The sequence below is a fragment of the Lemur catta genome, chromosome X (genome assembly GCF_020740605.2).
Source record: "Lemur catta isolate mLemCat1 chromosome X, mLemCat1.pri, whole genome shotgun sequence".
Lineage (NCBI taxonomy): Eukaryota > Metazoa > Chordata > Mammalia > Primates > Lemuridae > Lemur > Lemur catta.
Window position 1 is genome coordinate 69,518,328 of NC_059155.1, and position 15,233 is coordinate 69,533,560.

The window sequence follows — 15,233 nt, forward strand, 5'->3', positions numbered from 1 at the left end:
GTAACAGATGTCTGTGCTATACACCCTACCATGGAGAGATGACGCCGGATTGTCAGGTGGGCCCCATCTCATCCGACGAACCCTCAAAGGCAGAGAGCCATCCCTGGCTGTGTTTAGAGAAGCACAGCAGCAGAAGAGGCAGGAACGATGTGAAGCCTGACAAAAACTAGGTCAACTGTGACCCGCATTGTGGATGGGGGCGGGTGGCCCTGAGCCCAGGCATGGGGGCGGCCTCCAGCATCCGAGAGCAGCCCTCAGCTGACAGCCAGGCAGGAAAGGGGACTTGTCTTTTCCAGCACAGGCACCTGCATTTTGCCCACATCCCGACCGAGCTCGGAAACAGATTTCCTCCCAGAACCTCCGGGTAAGACCCTAATCCAGCCACCAACTTGATTTCAGCCTTACAAGACCCAGAGCAGAGAACCCAATTGGACCCCCTGCTGTTCTTATCCATGGAACTGACAGATGACACATGACATCTGCTTTAAGCCACTAAGTGTGTCGTCATTTGTTACCACAGCCACGTAGATCATCCTCATCATTCAATAATAATAATTTCTGGCTCCCTGTGTTTATGGAGACCTTAAAGTAACTAATTAGTAGGCAAACTATTGAAAGCGCTGAGATTCTCCTCCTTGACTGCTGAAATCATTAATGTGCCTTTTTATTACATTAGGCAGATAGGAAGGTCACTGAAAGCCAACAGACAAAGCAGATGCAAAGGTACGTAAAAGGGTTTCGTGCAGTTGCAAGCAGCTCTTCTGGGTAAAATATTGCTTTTGACAAGGGCTTGCCTCAAAGCAACCCAGGAAGACTAGAGAGTCTCCAAAACCTCATTTACCCAACACAGCCTTCATGGCAGAGTGTGTAATAAATCTACCCAATCCTCAAAGGGCCAAGACTCCAGTGGCAATCCTTTGTTCCTGACATTGTCCACGGAAGTCACAGTATTAGTTACAGCAAATTAGCTGCAACTCCACAGACCAAGTGTTGATTTTTATTTCCCCCTGGGGTTGACTTGTGGCTTTCTCTGGCATTCCTCTTCCGCCTGCTTAGGCTTAGCGAGTTAAAACACCATAAATATTTAAATTTAATTGTACTTTTGTGCTTTTGTTATCCGAGAAAAATCATTTAGCCCCAAAGAAACGCATTAAGCTCTGGGTTCACCGTGCCGCCGCTGAAGCTGCAGGAAAATAATCATGTGCACGTTTCGCCGGCAACGCTCAACACCGCGATTCATCACCACCCTGCTATTTAATTTATCATAATAACACTTCATTCTACTAATATTGATTTAGTGCCGACCATATCTCAGGCACCGTTGAAAGGCTGTCTGGAAATAAAGAGGAAGGAGTTACAGTCCGGATCTGGAAGGGGGAACAGGCAGGCGGGGAGATGCAATGCACGCTCCGTGGGGTAGAAGGTGCAGCCCCTGCAGGGCAGCGTGGAGAAGTGTGCAGGAAACTCAGCCAGGGGAGGACCAGCGAAGCTTTCCTGGGACAGGGAACGTGTGCTTTGCCTTGAAGCATGAGTCAGAGATCCCCAGGAACATGGCTGGAGAGAGAACCACTCAGGTAGAGAGGACATCAAAGGAAAATATGCCCCTCTATGCACATGGCTGCTCATCGATTAGTTCCAGTTTAATAGTGAGTACACATGGTGCTTGTTTTCCCATTCTGTAGATACTTCACTTAGGAGAATGGTCTCCATTTCCATCCAGATTGTTGCAAAAGGTATTAATTCATCCTTCTTCAAGGCTGAGTAGTACTCCATGGTGTACGTATACCCCATTTTGTCAATCTGCTCATGAATTGATGGGCATTTGGGTTGATTCCACATCTTTGCAACTGTAAATAGTGCTGCAACAAACATTTGAGTGCAGATGTCTTTGTGACAAAAATGACTTCTTTTCCTTTGGATAAATACCCAGTAGTGGGATTGATGGAATTCAATCAGGGGGTAGGGGGAGGAGAGGATGGGCAATAACCTACCTAACAAGCACAGTGAACACTATCTGGGTGACAGACACACTCATAGCCCTGGCTGAGGCATTACAAAAGTGATCCTTGTAACCAAAACCATTTGTATCCCTATAATACTATGAAATTAAAAAAAAAAAAACAAGAAAATACTAGGAGATGTAACAGCACATCCCTGGCTTGAGGTCTGATGTGGCTACAGCACACTAGAGTGGAGGGCACTGCAGGTACAGCCACCATGTCAAGCTGTTTCTGCATGTCCCTCGACCACAGAGAAGATCTGAGGTTCCCATGCCTTAACCCTTAGCACTGGTCTACCCCATCTTGCTTCTGGCTTCTGGCTGGCACTCCACTGTTGGTTTAATGCTGCCTGGAGAGGGTTCCCTGGACACAGGTGACTCTTATCCTTCTTTGGTGGGCACACTCCAAACAATGTCCCACCAAGAGTCCCGCCCCCTGCTTATCTACTCAAACACAAACCTAGCTACTGCTGTGAAGGGACCTTGCAGATGATGCTAAGGTTACTTATCTGCTGACGTTAAAATATGCTATTCTAGCTTACACAGGTAGGTTCAGTGTAATTACACAAGCTCTTAAAAGTAGAAGAGGCTCCAAGAGAGATGCACGGGAGAGAGAGGCAGAGAGGTTCAGAGCACGGGAAGCATCAGCCCATCATCACTGGCTTTAAAGACCTGCAGGCCAAGGATGGGAACAGCTCCAGAAAGATGGGAACAGCTTGACAGGAAACACAGAGCTCAGTTCTACAACCACCTTCTCCCAAACCACCTCGATCCAGAGAGGAAGGCAACCCTGTCTACACTGTGAGCTTGAAGATGGCTGCTGTTCGAAGGTGCTAAATTTGCAATGATTTGTTACATCAACATAGATAAAAGAATATCCCATCTTCCAGGGATCCCTGGTAAGAGAAAACAAAAGTGGCTTCAAATATCAGCTCAACACTGAGGAAGAATGCCATAGGTATCCAATATTTTGATACATGACCTCTTACTGTAACATGAGGGATGTCAGAGGAATTAAACCAGATCTGATTCCCGGTGATCAGATCTTCATACCGGTGCATGCGTTTTCACGAAACAAAGGGAACATCGTAGCCCTGGGAGCAAGTGAACTCTCTGGACCAGGGTGGTTAAAACAGAGCCAGACTCTGGGAGAGTGGAACATGGAGAATGTTGCATACGGGACTCAGGGCTGGGGGAAAGTAAAACACGACAGAAGAGGAGAGGTACAAAAATATGCTACTGCTATTTCATAGACGTTGATGGGCCTTGCCCAGAAGTGGGAGGACGGTTTTGAAAAGAACAGGAGCTAGAAGTCAGAAAGGATGTAGCTACAGTTCTCCCTTCTTTTCTTATTCCACAAAAAATGAAAGTTAATTCATAAGATTCCTATGACTCAAGGATAGAGGTGTGAATGATGATTGCAGAAAAAAATAATCCTTTGAGAATCAACTCATTAATGAATGTGAAAACTGTGTTACCACCTTAAGTGTGATTTTTCTGCAGAGTTCCTAGTTGTGCAGCCTGCCAGTTCCCCAAATAGCTTCCGTGTGTGAGTGTTCTGTCGAAGGTCCCGTCATCTCCCCAGACCTACCCCCTGGAAATTGCACTTTTACTCTCCACAGAGGGAATCAGTATTTGCTCTTATTTCATTTCATTCTGCTTCACTTCACGCACTTCTCACTTTGTAGCAACTTCTAAAAAATAACTTGACATTTTAACTTCTGTGTACATAAGTGCATATTACACACACACACACGTAATTCTGCATAAATGCGTGATGGATGACTCAACACACCACTTTTGAAATAAGGGATGCACCCTATGCATCCAAGGTTTACCTGTTAATGTTGATGTTGTTCCTCTAATATTTCTGAAGTTCCTTTGGAGAAATAAGTTTTAGTGTTCTATTTCACTGTACGATGGGTCTAGTTAGCAACAATATATTATATGGTTTCAAATAGCTAGAAGGAGGATATTCAATGTTCCCAACACAAAGAAATAATAAATGTTAGACATGATGGATATGCTAATTACCCTGATGTGACCACTATATGTTATATGTATTGAAACATTAATATGTACACCATGAATAGGTGCAATTTTTCTTTCTCAATTAGAAAAAATAAAATTCGGCCGGGCGTGGTGGCTCACGCCTGTAATCCTAGCACTCTGGGAGGCCGAGGCGGGTGGAGTTCGAGACCGCCTGAGCAAGAGCTAGACCCTGTCTCTACTAAAAATAGAAAGAAATTATCTGGCCAACTAAAATATATATAGAAAAAATTAGCCGGGCATGGTGGCGCATGCCTGTAGTCCCAGCTACTCGGGAGGCTGAGGCAGAAGGATCACTTAAGCCCAGGAGTTTGAGGTTGCTGTGAGCTAGGCTGACACCATGGCACTCACTCTAGCCAGGGCAACAAAGCGACACACTGTCTCAAAAAAAAAAAAAAAGAAAAGAAAAAGAAAAAAGAAAATTAAAAAAATAAAAAGATGACATATGATGTACCCCACACAATCGATCTTCTTGCTTTAAAAATGTCTGAATTTGAAAAAAGACAGCACATCCCACTTTGCTAATATTTGTTCTGTCTGTTATCTGCAGCACACGTAAGTCCCATGATTCATGCTGGACCTTCCTAATTTATCACACTTTTACATGCGTTGTGTTAGCTCATCCAGGCAGATGGAGAAACCGAGGCAGAAAGATTCAGTTAGTGGCTCGATGTCCCATGATCAGGAGTCTCTGAGTTATAGCAGAGCTTTGTTTAATTTCTCAGCCCTGTGTTCTCTCCCTCCTGACTCACACTGCTATTCTGACAACTTACCATATCCTCTTTCTTATATATATAATGTGTGTATATCTATAAATACATATATAGCTGGCTTTGAATATATTTCCCAGACTGAAACCCACTGTCAGAGACGCACACATATATATGTATACACACACACACCATTATTGAAGACAGAAAAATAATGAGTCACTGTCTCTGAACACAATTGCAATTACATTAAAATATATACACAACATGGTGTAAGGAAAATATAGCATATAGCTGGACAGGGAACTGCTGCTATAGGGACTCCTCACTAACTTTTAGTTATACTTTTCCTTTTGAGAGTCAGATCAGAATTTGATCCCTTTCTTATGTTTTTAGGTTGAAAAATGTCAAACCTACAGGAAAGTTGAATTAATAAATCCATGAACGCCTGTATAGCCTTCATTATGATGCATTCATTATTAATATGTTACCATTTTCTCGTATTTGCTTTATTGCTTTACTATTTTTACTTATGTTCTCTCTCTTATATGTATAATGTGTGCATAAGCCTGTAAATACATGTATAGTATGCATATGTAGATAAATATAAAGTATGTAAATAGAATGCATATGTATATAGATTTATACATTCACAACCTTCTGATTACTCTAAAGTAATGACACTTTACTGATAAATAGTATAGTTTGGTGTGCATGTTCTAAGAAGAAAGACATTCTCCTACATAGCCATAATATAATCATCACATCCAGGATATTTAAAGTCCATACAATACTATTAGCTATTTGTACTATCTCACATTGAAAATTCCACTTGTCTCATATGTCTGTAGATATACATTTATGTATATGGGTGTGTATACACACACACACACACACACACACACACACATATATAAAATGAGGCAGTAGTTAATGATCATCCTTGGTATTTGTTTGTCATGGTTTTTTTTAATCCTCTTATAGTCTAGAATTGGCCGTCTACCTTTTTGGTTCATTTGCTTCATAGAATTAGGAGTCCATGCCAGTTGTTTCACAGAATACTGGATTTGTGTTCAATCCGATGTTTGTCTCGTTGCTTCCTCATGTTTAGATTCACGTTAAGCTTTTTGGTGACAACATTACTTAGGTGGCCCAGAGCAAATCATATCACAAGTCAGAGAATGTCAGTTTCTGCATGTGTTCTAAAAGGTTCTCTATGATATAAGGAATATATGTATATATATGTACATACATATATACATATACATCTATATATTTAGCCAATGTAGGGGAAAAGATGAAAGATGTTGGTGAAGTTAGACTCCAATACAATAACTCTTTTGAAAGTATTTTGTCTTCCAAAAAAAAAAAGACAGAAGAAACACCAAAAGAATCTTATTAAATAACACATTGACCTAGTCTATTTTAAAAACTGACTCTGGCACAAGTTCCTGCATTTTCTAATGAAAATTGAACATAGAGCGTCAGCAGAGCTGTGACGGTATGAAGATACACTCACTCAGCGTGTAGCTCAGTACAAGAAATCTGCAGGTTTCCAGGTGACGCTCTTACTGCCCCGGAATTGCCGTGATTTCCTGTGAGACATAAATGTCACCTGGCCACACCTCTAGGAAGTTTCCAAAATTCATAATGCAAGGCAAAATGCAACTTTCCTTAAAGAACAACCTCAAGTCCAGGCAAGCATTTTTGGAAGTTGCTATAAGGATTTACTAATAAATAATTGCACATAAAGTGCCTCGCCCAGGACCTGGCTGAAAACATGGGTTCAATACATGCCCGTACCTTTTCACACCCTTAAACCTTTTCACACCTTTTGGCATCTATTCTGGGGCATTTTATAATCTGTGGCATTCACGGAGTGTTTGTATGTTACATTGAAAAGAGTTGAGGGGGAAAAGAGAAAAGGGACATGTTTAGTTTCCATCCATCAAGCGTGGAAAGTGGAGAGTCTGCTATCCTCATATCAACAATGATATTTTAATACATTTCATAATCCGTCTGTATGTTGGTCAAAAACGCAAATGTTGGACAAGCAAAATCTGTTGGTTCGTTCAAATGCTCGCAGTAATAAAGACAGCATCAGAAAACTTAACTATTTAGCAGTCAATAGTCTTTTTTTGGTCAACAATCTATCAATATAATGCAGCTTATTGCTAAAGAAAATATGTTACATTTTAATTATCACAAGGACAATTCCCGTATGTCTCTGTCCCATTGTTGAAGAAAACAGAAGTGTTTCACATTGCATTTTGTCTAGACTTGCACCTAAATACATCATAAAAACTGCAAAATCTCTGCAAATTTAAACTTACAAAAACTTGTGTGATACGATTTATTCCTTCTAAATACTTATCATCATGGCTTTATTCTCACAATCAATTCTTGACTCAGAGAGGTCATCGAGCTTTCATTGAAGGCTCACATTAAAACGTCTTCTGCACTGAAGATAGCATTGGTTGAATTATTTTGAAAGAAACTGCATTTGTCCTGAAGCTCATTTCTAGTGTCAGAGCCCGCAGCATGTCATATTTTAAGTCTTTTTTTTTTCTTTATGATTTCCTCCCAGTAAAAATGTAGAAAGATTGGCCACCATAGGCTCAACCATCCTTGTTAAATCTTATCTATTCTTCCGACTATCTCTCTCCTATACATTTCTCTGTGTTATTTGATTTTCCAGTGTAGCTCTGGTAGTGGTATTTTTTCCCTTCCTTGTTGGAGGTCACCTTCATTTGGGAATTGAATAGTCAAAGCCATTTTCAGTACCTCTATATTTTTCATGAAGAACACCTTTTTTCCCCTAAGTCTCAATACCAAAATTAGCTTTTGATGTCTAAGCCATAATAGGTCTTCATCCTATATCAGCTACAGCAGGGTAGAGTTATCATTCCAGCACGGAGTGTTGTCTTAAGGCAAAAGCTCACTTTTTGCTCTTGGGAAAATAAATTCTTTTTCTGTCTTTCTATAAGCCTTTTCATTTCTGCAGTTAGTTGGTTTCCACTTTGCAAGTCTTTCAATGTATTCACATTAAAAAAAATTTTTTTTTTCATTTTCAGTTCCCTATGTGTCTAGCCAAGACATTTTCATGAAACAGCCTCCTCTGTTATTTGAAATAAAAAGTTTTCATTTGTGGATGCTAAGATTTGGATTTGACAGTGTGGGTTTTGTCATTCCCGTGGCGTTGTTAGGGAGTGGTTTTGCACAACAGCCGGAAAGTGGATCTCTATACCAACCTTGTAAGATTGTTATGGATATAAATCAAAGAATATTTGCAAAGAAACGATTGTGTACAAGACGTTCTTTCCATTCCTCCTCCTTAAAGGAACACATTGCACCCACCTTTGTGTTTTGCACAATGCTGCCTGGATAGAAAGAGCTCAATAATTATACGTTGTTGCATCAATTGATTTTAAGAATTGATTAAACATCAACCCAGAAAATTATGCCTCATCAATTTTCAAATTGCATAAAATGAAATGCCAATCTGCTATCTCCTTTATCAACTGTAACACCCAGGTTCTCAGGGAAGAACAGATTAGAGCATTGACAATATCTCTTGACAATTTCCTTTAAAAAAAAAAAAAGTGTTAAATCATTTTAAGCCAAAAATAGATCATTTCTCTTCTTCCATACCCAGACTGCAAAGTACTCAGTAATTCTTACAATGCTTGAGACTGGTTTTAATCTCTTCCCTAGATAAATCCCCTACCCATCCACCATTTGCCCTTAAGCTACACTATTCCTTTAAGTAAAAACTAGTTGAGGGAAGAGAGTGAATCTGATTTCTGTGCCAAGGAATCCCTTGGGCTGGTGGAGAGGCGGCCGGGTTCTCCAGAGTGTATGCAAATAAATTAATTCACTTTACTCTTACAGAGATGGCCAGGGAGGCTTGTTAGTGTGTGTGTGTGTGTGTGTGTGTGTGTGTGTGTGTGTGTGTGTGTGTGTGTTTTCCCTCCACGTGGGGAAAGATGGTTAATTTCAGCTCATTGATTCGAGTATTGGATCTTGAAGTACAGCCCATCCGACCAGCATTTTGGAACAAATAATTCTACAAGAAAGGCAGATAATTGAGTCAGAGTCGATGGGGTATCAAACCAGCACTGCCAGAGTTCGGGTATCCACTTAATTTTTCCCAAAGTGGAAGCTGCATGAGTGATAAATTTCCTACATATCCATCCTGGCACTCGGGGCCCTGCCACCCATGTTACGGACGGCTCCCACGCGGGACACCTGATTGAACACCACACTGGTAAACAGAAAGACACCTGCTTCCCTCTGCTCTTCCATTATTCTTTTAAATTAAGTGAGGGAATTTCACATTGCTTTTCCTGCCAAATGCGTAATACGCTTTACAAACAAATGTAGCCTTATCAGAATTTTCATTGTCCAAGGATCTGAGTCCAAATGCTAATTCCCCTTTAAGAACAACTGGTCTTTAGATGAGTCATTTATTCTCTCTGAACCTTCGTTTTCCCATTTTTAAAATGGGCATGGTAATACCCATTATTGTCACAGACTAGTAGCATTTTAAAATGTATGTACTTGAAAGAAAACATAAAGAATAAACATCATCGTCAAACAAGATCAGTTAAAGAATGGCCCATGTGAATTTTAACCTTAAAGGGCTGCCAGGGAAAATATCATCTTTTTACACAATTGATTTTATCAAAAGCAAACATGGGCACCAGCCAATGTATCCCTTCTTCATTTAAAAACAAACAAACAAAAAAAAACCTTTTTATTAGAATAAGATTTGATCATGGATATTTGCAGATATATCTGTGTATGTGTGTATGTACATTTAAGTAATAACATCTAGAATCTAAAGCCGTCATCTTCAAACTGTGGTCCTCTGCCTGTTTTGTAAAGTTTTATTTGAACGCAGCCAGGCCCCTGTGTTTATGTATCATCTATGGCCACATTCATGCTGCAACAGCACAGAGGAGTAGTTGAGACAGAGATCACATGTCCCACAAAGCCAGAAAGTACTTAAAACCTGGCCCTTTCCATAAAACGTTTGTTGACACCTGCCCCAGAATACAGACAAGCTTTTCCTCTCAAGAAGTTTTCTACTTGATGGAAATAATATGAAAAATCCTGAGTTGTTCAGACAGGGAAAATCGACTGGAAAGCCACTCCAGATGATTATGATTATGACTTAAAATCGATCTCTCCCAGCTAGAAAAATTACACAGGCTAAAATGCCCTGATGTAGATCCCGTCTAGAGCCTAAGTAAAGGACATATGGAGAGAGAAGACTCAATTCAATGTCAGATAAAACCAACCAGGATACTCATTTATCTGTTTCATCCTCGTTATCATTTTTCCGTGTGTCAGGATGCACCACATTTGACAACGACCCGCGGCTAAAGACAAGGGTGAGAAAAGCAAGCGGTAAACATTCTAGATGGTAAATTCATCTCTGATTGAAAGTTGTCCTTAAGATACACGTGCAAGATGTTTGCTTTTGTAGTTCCTGGGAGATGGGGTGGAGAATAAAAATGAAGTATATTTATAGGTGCTTGTAATTTCCTTACAATATATGAAATATTTCCAAATTGACCTCATCAAGTAAGTACACAAAGCCCTCCACAAGCTAGACTCCTGGAATCCTTTTTTCTCATTTTGTCCAAACTCTCTGGACTCTTTGAATCTCCCTAAAGCTGCATCAGTTGATCACCTTGGGTCTTTGCCTGCCTTGGGGAGGATGTCTCCCCTACTCCCCACATTCCCCTGTTCTGTTCTGCATCACAGGGAGGCTAAACCGTGCAGATGGCATCTTCCAAGATCCATGTCACTGGGCTTCCTGGTAGAATGTCCCAGCAGCAGGAGATTGGCTAATGGGAAAAAGCGGAAATCTAGTGTTTCTTGCCTCTCTCCTGATGCATCTCCTCCATGGCTCAAAATCCTGTTCATTTCATGATTGCAGCCTCCAGTTAGATGACTAACATCATCTTCTTCCTATAACCCTCCAGCCTAGGGGTGGTAGCAGCTCTTCGCTGGTACTAGCCTCTGAGCTTCCGCATCCCCATCCACATTGATAGTACTTGTGTTATAAATCCCTTGGTTCAATTCTCTCTTTGATATACCTGGTTGGTCCTGACTGATACATATATGTGGTTTTTCCCTTGAAAGAACAGCAAACTATCCATCAATTATATCACAGGTGTCCACGCCACCAAAAATATGCAGAACCGTGGCTGATCTTCTGTTCTCTTACTAAACATAGTTAAGAGTAACCTCCAAAATATTCAATAATTTTATAATGTGTGTTTTAGTTAGAGGCCATTTTCAAGAACTAAGCTGGAATTTTCTGTATTTTTTGGTTCATTTTCCTTGGCTTTATTGAACGTCAGATTGATTAACCAGAATGGCTTCTTCTAAACTCGTTAGCAGAGCTGTCATCTGGTTATGCTACCAGCATTAGATTCCTTCACTTTCTCTCACATATTCTATGTTTCAAACACCTAATACATCTCAGGGTTTGGAGATCTTTGACCTTTAATGTGATCTTCTCCTGAAAAGCTTATTTTCCCCAATCTACCTACTGAGCTCATTCCTCTTCTTGGAGATCTGATCAAATGTCTTCTCATCCCAATAGACTTTCCTAAGTCCCTGTAGCCAGAATACAGAATACCATTCTCCAAGCTTCTATAAAATGCATGTTGGTTTCTTTGTCTTCCCCTATGGGAACATGAAGCTCATGACAAGAAGGTCCTTTTCATTTTATTTTTGAGTTATTTTTGTTTCAACTTGGGGAAACTAGATTGCAAGAATGAGGAAAATGGTAGTCATTAATTCTCAGAGCATAAGGTTCAGTCAATCACACCATCTTAGGATTTCTTTTGGGAATGATGATCTCATGTCTAGGCAAGGGTCTTCCTTCCAATTCAGGTTCAGAGCCTGAGGGACTAAGCCTGGAGCATGCAGGTATTTAGGCCTTGCTAAACCAGAATGATTTAGCTCAGCCCAGGCTAGACAGTCGTTTGCTCACCTTGAACATTTTTAACCATTTTAACTCTGATCCCAGATGCAGAGCTTATTGGAGCATGGCTGAGTAGCATGGCTTTATCCTACATCATTCTTCTGAAATGACATTGGCACAGTCAAATTCAGGCATCCCAAGCAAAACAGTTTGCAGGGGTGAAATGGTGAATGTGAAAAAGAGGCTGCTCACTGCCCTAGCTGAGTCAGGGGCACCACCCCCAAAACAGGAGCATCTTGTGGTGGACATCTCTCCTGCCTGAGGTTGTGGCAAGTGCAGATCCTTAGCACCATTAACCTGCCTGCTGAGGTCCATCCCTGCACCAGGGAAAGGCAGAGATGTGGAATACAATCTTCCAAGATACTCTGAACGTGTGCACGGTGATTGACTGCACTTCACTCACCCAGCTCAGTGATGTGGGTGTGGTCTTCAGTTTTCTCCTCGCCTCTGACTTCGAAGGCTGGAGGATGAAGCTGTACCCAATACAATACTGGCATCCCAAATTCTCTCCCCAACACCAGGGAGAAAAATTCTTCAATTATTTTTCGGTTAATTTTTTCTACTTTTTGAGCTCTCAAGGAAGATGGTTTTCAGTATGAAGCAGCAGAGGGTGATGGGGTACTCTGTCGTTTTTTCTGGTAAAACACCTGGCAAATAGGGAATATCCCATCACATCCATTGAATGCCTTGGATATATCACCTCTTCCCTTGTACGATAGGTATCTGCCAAAAACATTTATTTCTCCTATGGAAGTGTTCAGTTCAATTAATATGGAGACTGTGTTTTATTTACACCTTTCTTAGCAGGGAGCCTTGAGTATGGGAGGCACTCATTGACTGTTTGTAAACAGACAGCATATATCTAAATTATCACCTGCCATCCATTTCAGAATGGATCACGATTCTGCTTTGTCCTTCTGGCGCAGCCTCAGCCGTTATAATTTACCATTCCTGAGGTTAGTCATTCATGCTTGGTTATTTGAGAAGATAACAGCAGTTTGGAAGAAAAATGGAAACAGCACTGAGAGATGGCTTTTCACACGTTTATGGAACTACCTGCATTTCATTTTTAAGGATTCCCCCAAAAAATAAAGACACAGAAAGTGTATTTTATTCTGTTATTTTGACTTTTTTCCTGTAGCCTGTATCTATAGGACTACAGTGCGTATAGTATAAACAGATGGAATAGAATATCTGGTACAGATTGACTTTGCTTTGTAGCACAGCATTATGGAATAAAATGCAAAAGCACACTATTGCTCATCTTGCAAGTAATGAATCCTGGTAAGCTCTACATTCTTACTTCTAGCAAACAAAAAAAGTCTACACAAACATGCTATGCAAAAAATCATATCAGTTTCCAATATGCAAAAGACATGCATTCAAACATTAAATTAGCATAATCCCCTGGTAGGATTTATTTTAACCGCATTGTCCACAGATGATAAAAAAAAATGCTTGAGCAAACTAGTCTTGTGAGAAAGATATAATAATTCTACAGCCTAATGAACCTTTATGTGCAAACTTTTGTGCTCCACTCTGGAAACTCAGGACATATCTGCAAACAGATAATAACTTAATTCTCAGAAGCAATGAACGGATTGAGAAGGTACTATATTGAGAATCACATATACGTCTGGTTCCACACGCATTGAGATAATTATGGGAACTTACATAATTCACTTTAATTACTGAGTCTCATTTTCTTCTTTTATAATAAAAGGCTGCAACAGCTAGTGCATCTGATAGGAAATAAAGTCAGCTGTAGACACAACCACCACATGGTGAGAGTGGAGCGAGCTCTTTACGTACTTGGGTTTGGTTTTGTTTTGGGGTTTTTTTATTTTTATTTTTTGAAATAGAGTCTCTCTCTGTCGCTCGGGCTAGAGTGCCATGGTGTCAGCCTAGCTCATAGCAACCTCAAATTCCTGGGCTTAAGCCATCCTCCTGCCTCAGCCTCCTGAGTAGCTGGGACTACAGGTGTGCACCATCACACCTGGATAATTTTTCCATTTTTAATAGAGATGGGGGTCTCACTCTTGCTCAGGCTGGTCTCGAACTTCTGACCTCAAGCAATCCTCCCACCTTGGCCTCCCAGAGTGCTGGGATGACAGGTGTGAGCCACTGCGCCCGGCCTCTTTACCTACATGTTCAACCTTTCAGAAATTCTATGAGATGAGAATTGTGACCCTATTTTACAGATGAGGATTTAGCAGGAGTCACAGAGGACACATGGTCTCTCCTGAGACCACTCCACTCTGCTGTTGTGCAAAAGCAGCCATAGATGAGACTAAATGAATGGGCATATCTGTGTTCCAATAAAACTTTATTTACAAAAACAGGTGGTAGGCTAGGTTTGGTCAATGAGTAGTAAGTTGCCAAGAACCCCTTTACTAAAGGACAGGAAGCATAGTGCTCAGTCATACCTTAGTTGGGTTGCTGAACAAGGTTTTGAACACATCCTGGGTATGTGTTCTTGTTCACGACACTACATCCATTGTAAAAACTGGAGACTTATAGAAAATTAGAGAAATGACAGTCCTCCATGTTCCAGAGATCCTGCATCTTCCTGGGCTCTTCTTCCAGAAAATGTGACCTAACATGCTGATTATATACATGTAAAAAAAATCTTTTCAATCATGGTTTTAGAAACCTAATGTTACCAGCTATTAGGTCCAAAGTGCTTTATTACTTTCGCTCCCTGTCTTTTCATATAATTTGAAAATGAACAGAAGAACAAATAAACCCTATGATTTCTTAAGAAAAGTCTAACAAGTTGCTAGAAAAACCTTCTTGACCTAATCTCTAGTTTTTGGCATGCGAAGATCCGTTTACTGAGTGAGATAATGGCCCTGTCTTGTGAGCATTCCCCATCATCTGACAGTGCATTGGTAAACTGCAGGCTTTATTGTTGGGAAAAATAAACTCAAAGGATTAAAATAAATATAATAGCCGGAGACTGACTTAATTTAAAAGTACCCCATGGGAGAAACATAAAAGTGAAATGTTTGGTTCTTGATCTCTGGTACCAAATACAAAGAATGTTATAAGCGTGGGAGGGCAAGAAAACATTTCCACTGCTAAAAGGAATAACAATGCATCTACCTACTGTATTCAAGACACAATGCAGCCTACCTTCAGAATCCACTGTTTCCAACTCCAAACAGTAACTTTTTAAAACTTTCAATTCTACTGCTCTTAGCTGAGGTCAACTATGCTATTTTTTGTTTGTTTGTTTTAATGTTTCCAAATAGGAATTTGTTTATCCAAGCAACTATGTTTACATTAACATTTTAAACAAAATGAAGAGATAATTTGGCTTGTTAACATTTTACTTAAGGTTTTTTGGGGTTTTTTTGACTCACCTGAAATTATATCTGAGCATCAAAGAAGGTCTATCTAAAGCAATTGAAGTGGTCACTTTAACTTCTATCCAGATGTCCTGTTGGCAGCATTCTTCTGTGGTCTGTGT